Genomic DNA, 5,616 nt, shown 5'->3' with positions numbered 1-5,616 from the left:
AGAGCTCAATCTTATGTAACAGTAGAAAGCTGGGGTAAGAATCATGAGAAATTCTGCCTATGAGGAGCTTCCATACACCACTCCCAGAGCTGATCATAGTTGCAGTTTCAGAATAAAAGGAAACCTAATGAAAAAATTAACTAAAACATTGAGGATATATTGACTTGTATCTACAAATGGGTGAGCAGACCATGATTGTATAATCTCTTCCCTTCACGTCAGAGAAGTGTAGATAGGAACATCCCCAGAGCACTTCCTATTGATGTACTTTTGGTGGACACACTTTGAGATGTCCAAGTGAATCTCATACTTGGCTAAAAATTTCAGGATGGACCTCAGTTTCAGGCACCATACCTTGGGGATATGATCCCCCAAACCAGGGCCTTCTTAGACATTCATCCCAATACAAAGCTTGAGTCTGGAATGTCGGTTAAAGATCCACTCATTATAATAACTTTCTTTGATTGTCCTGGACATCCAGTTCATAGCCTTGGCTCCCATCTTAGTGGCAAATTCCTGCCAAATGTACTTGGGCATGTTCTTCTTGCTATTGAAGATGCCTTTTCCCTCCACAGAGCACAGGTTGAAAATGAAGTCAGTGGTATCACACTCGTGGCACTTCTCATTTCATAACCCTAGGACCCTTTTCGCACTCTTTGCATCCGATGTTCAACTTTTGCCAAATGGTCCAGAATAAAGAAAGTCTCCTCAAAGATGTAGGCTGCATTAGCCCAGCTGCCAGTGCTGCCATGGTTTCCAGGTAGCCACAGTAGTCACCCATTGTCTCCAGGATTACAACCCACTATATAGTGCCTGCTTCTGATTGCCTGATGTTATCACTCTCTGAGCCAAGGACATTGTTGAATACCACAGCAGGAATGACCAACAGTGAGATGAAAGGCTAGTCAAACTGCTTTTGGCCCTCCATTAGCTCCAGGCCTCCTGCGTAAACCTCAAACTGCCCCCATTTATTAGAAGGCCCTGAAAGTTCAACTTTGTTGTGTTTGCACTGAGCTTTTCTTGGGTAGGTCCTTGTAGCTTCAAGTTTGGAACCACCTCGCTCAGTCCAGCTCCTGACAGCTCCAGCCAACTTCCTCAATCTGACCCCTTGGCCATGCCCTAGAAGTTGTCGTGCACAAGCAGCACATGGTTGTTCTGGATAAGTTCAATTCTCACAATGGAGCAGACTGCAGGGTTCATGCCTGTAGGGGTCCCCATGTTAATCATGGCCAAAATGTGTGAAAACATTTTAGACACTGGAGGTCTGACATGAACTAGAAGCTTTTATACCTCCTAGTTGTTCATGAAGCTCTGGCCTCTCAGCTTCATGCCTTCATTACATTTCTTCTCATTCATGGTCTTCTCATTCTTGGTTACCTGGATACATTCCATGATGATGTTGAGAAAAGAACTATGGGTCTCTGTCTCACTGAGACAGTGACAGGGTATTCCTCCCAGTCAGCATCTGGTCGACATTCTGGAATAAAAATCTAGTTGGTTCCATAGGATATGGAGATGACCAGGGCCAGGTATCCATAGTACCCTTCCAACACAAATGCCCAATGGTGGCTCTGATCTGGTGCAGCATAGAGTCGGTGTCAGTGGTCGTGTTAGTGCCACAGAAATCATTGCAAATAGTGCCAGTGAGAACCATGATGTTCAAGCAGTTAGAATTTTTTAGGCTCATCTTCTGTGATTATACCCAATTTCTGGAGGTCCCTCAACAAGTCACCTCAGTCAGAATGTAAGGTGTCAGCCCCAGTACAGCTGTCATCACCCCAATGACCCACAGTGGAATTGGACCAATTTGTTCTTGAACTAATTTGGTTATCTTTGCACACTTCGGTGACAGACAAAGCTTTTGTTAGCCAAATGCCTCCATGGTGGGGGGGAATCCTAGTTCCTGAGCAAGTGTGTTCCATTCTTGGTATCCCAGGGTTATAGATCTTAGGTTCACACTCAAACCATGAACTCTCATGAAGTAGTCTGCTAACATCAGAACGGCTGGTCAGTATCTCATGCTTAGCCATGCTTTGCTTCAGAAAGAATCTTTTCCTCTAGATCATTGGTTCTCACCCTTCCTAATGCTGCAACGCTTTAATACAATTCCTCATGTTGTGGTGACACCCCCCCCTCCCACCGCCCAACCATGAAATGATTTTCGTTGCTACTTCATAACTGTAATTTTGCTACTGTTATGAATTGGGCGACCCCTGTCAAAGGGTCATTTGTCCCCAGAAGGGGTCGCAATCCACAGTTGAGAACCACTGTTCTAGATCATCAAGCACACTTGTATGTATGTTGCCATCATTTTAAAAACATTTTGTATTTGAGCACTTGGTATCAGCTTATTTTCTCCTCCCCTCCCCTTTCCTGCCTCATGAGCCCTTGATATTTTATAAAATTTTTTTCATGTCTTACACTGACTGCTGTCTCCCTTTACCTACTTTTCTATTGTCTGCACGACTGGGGGGGCGGTGTGTTATATGTAGATCATTGTGATTGGTTTACCTTTTCTCCCTCCACCATTCCTTCACCCTCCTAGTATAGCTACTCTCATTATAGGTCCCGAGGGGTTTATCTGTCCTGGATTCCCTGTGTTTCCAGCTCTGATCTGTACCCATGTACTTGCTCTGGTCTAGCTAGATTTGTAAGGTAGAATTGGGGTCATGATAGTTGTGGCGGGGGAGAGGGGGAGGAAGCATTAGAGAACTAGAGGAAAGTTGTACATTTCATCGGTACTTTACTGCACCCTGACTGGCTCCTCTCTTCCTTGTGACCCTTCTGTAAGGGGATGTCCAATTTAATTTGAACTCATGGTGACCTCATGGATTTTCTTGGCTATACTCTCTATAGAAGCTGTTGTCAGGTGTTTCTTCCATGATACAGATGGGTGGCTTTGAAACACTAACCTTTTTATTAAGAGAGCTGTTGTTAAGTGCTATTGAGCCAGCTCCAACCCCTAGTGACTCCAAGAACAACAAAACAAAACAAAACAACATCCAGTTCCATCCTCACCATTGTTATTATGCGTGAACCCAGTTTTGATGACCCTTTACTTTCCCAAGCATGGTATAATTTTCCAGGGGTTGGTCTTTCCTAATAACATGTCCAAAGTATGTGAGACAAAGTTTTGCCATCCTTGTTTTGAAGGAGCATTCTGGCTGTACTTCCTCCTAGACAGATATGTTCATTCCCTGGCAGTCCATGCTATTTTCAATATCCTTCCCCAGTACCTGATCCCAAATGCATCAATTTTTCTGTGGTCTTCCTGTGGTAGTGTGATATTTCTTAATCTGGCTTGAGATACTTAAAGTTTATTATGCCAACCTGGCCAATAAACACATGTGGAGTTAATTGAAGGGCGGAGAGATAAATGGCTCAGTGAGCCTTGCCTTTCTAGTTCTTGGGTCTCTTGCGTTCTCATGGTCAGACCAGGGTGCAGCTGCCTTAGCCAGTTCCCTGCTTCAGCTGGCAAGGCTCACTTCCTGCAAGACATCCCTGAGGAGAAGCCACATGGACCTACCCTGATGCAGCCCTGGGTGCTGGAGCACCCGTGTGGAGACCCCTGCCAGTGCTGAGATGCTTACACATTCTCTGACTGGGCTTTCCTCCTGCAGTTAGTGTCATAGTGTGTGTTTTGTGAGATGGAGGAGGACTGTGGATTTGTGTAGGACATATGGGCTAATGTTTGACATGTTGGCTTGGGCAGCACAAGTTTGGGATGTTTTCTTGATGTGCACTGACTCTTTATATAAAACTCTCTCTTATACATATCAGATATCAGTTTCTGTGGATTTGTTTCTCCAATTTATCCATACTAACATATGGCTCTTCTATCCATTTCTCTGTAACCAGGTTATAAAGAAGAGCTGTCTGAGCAGGAAAAAAGAAAACCCCCAGGATCATTGGAAGAAAAGCCACCAGTGTGGCATGTTTGAGATCTAGACTAGTGGTAAGAATATGAGACTGTGAAGCAGAGGAGTGGGCTGGGGCTGGCTTCCTAGTCCATGGAGTCATAGAGGCTGAGGACTTGAGAGATATTTGGCTACTGGCTGAGGAAAGGTGTTGCCATGGACCAATGACTCTGTCCTTACTGTCAACTAATCTTGGCTGGTAAAAAGAGCTATAGCCTATGTGGTCCAATTGGGTCACTGGGAATCAGAATGAATTTAATGGCAGTAGGTTTGGTTTTAGATATGAACTAAAACTATTGCGGGAGTTTGAGGGGAGGAGAAATGGGAAGAAGGCGGTAATTAAGAAGGTGTCCCCCAAAGATACATTATGATTATTGTAGAAAAACACCAATAGGAATATTTAGAAAAAGGTAAATGGTAGTTTTTTATCTTAATTGCATCACATCAGGGCCCATGGATTTGGGATTTCTCTAAGAATCTTGCCTGATTTCTCAATGAAATTAATACAATTTGACAATCCCTTCACATGTCCTTAAAGGATCAGATGGAGAGGGTACATATCCTTTTACTCCAAGTTGTGCTGTTCCAATGAATGATCTGGCCACCAAAAAGAAAGGCGTCTCCTTCTCTTGAGCATCATTTTTCAGGTCTGTGGTGGCTTCTCTTCCAAGTCCTCTGTACCTTCTCAGAATCTTTGTTGTGCTTACTTGTTGGTGATGTCAGTACGTAGATTGGTCTCATCATCTCCTGAGTACGGTCTTCCACATGGAAAATCCTGTAGTTGACTCTGTTGTTTTCTGCCATGGCCAATGCCAGCATAAACTCTTAGATCCTATGCAAGACAGACTTCTGAGAAAACACAGCCATCCTCTGGCCTGAGAGAGACCCCAGAAGTGCAGACTAGACAGAGAAAAGATGCTGCAGGGATACCTGCACCTGCATTTAAAGTTTTTATTTTTTATTTTTTGAGGATCCACTGTCAGATAAGTGTTGATCAGCAGTTTAAACCCACCAGACTCTCCACAGGAGAAAAGTGAGACTATCTGCTCCTATAAAGGTTTACAGCCTCAGAAAACCTATGAATTATAACTGACTTGATGGCAGTAGGTTTGATTTGGCTAGTGTATTTTGTAACCTTGTATTTGTTGTTTATTGTTGGGAACTGTCATGTTGGTTATAACTCATATGACCCTATGTATAATGGAATGCAAATTTTGCTTAGTCCTCAGCCACCCTCACATTAGCAGGTATGCTCGAACTCATTGTTCCAGCCATTGGGTCCTCTTGTTGAAGGTCTTCCTATTTTTTTCCTGACCCTCAATTTATGAAGCATGGTGTTTTTCTTCAGGGATTGGCCTGGCCAATAATATGTCCAAAAGGTGTGAGAAAAGGTCTCTCAGTCTTCTATTCTAAGGAGAATTCTGGTTGTACTTCTTCCAAGAGAGATTTGTTCCTTCTTTTGGAAATTCATGGTATATTCAATATTATTGGCCAGTACTATAATTCAAATTCTCAGTACCTCTTTTGTAGTCTTTTCCCCCCATTGTCCAGTTTTTCCATGTATATGAGACAATTGAAAAGACCACTGCATGGATTGGGCCCACCTTAGTCATCATGGGATCTCTGCTTTTGAAGATATTAACGAGGCCTTTGATTAGATTTTCTCCAATGCAATATGTTGTTTGGTTTTTCAATTGCT

The 5,616-nt window shown here is 43.3% G+C and overlaps 1 pseudogene; it reads right to left on the bottom strand.

The window, feature by feature from the left end:
* Positions 1-213: 213 nt before the first annotated feature.
* LOC115869465 lies at positions 214-2,030 on the bottom strand (annotated as a pseudogene).
* Between the last annotated feature and the right edge of the window lie 3,586 nt (positions 2,031-5,616).

The sequence above is a fragment of the Echinops telfairi genome, unplaced genomic scaffold (genome assembly GCF_000313985.2).
Source record: "Echinops telfairi isolate 266 unplaced genomic scaffold, ASM31398v2 ScPeMD7_27;HRSCAF=92, whole genome shotgun sequence".
Taxonomy (NCBI): Eukaryota; Metazoa; Chordata; class Mammalia; order Afrosoricida; family Tenrecidae; genus Echinops; species Echinops telfairi.
The sequence above is the reverse complement of the archived record's forward strand: the minus strand, read 5'-3'. Positions and strand labels throughout refer to the sequence as shown.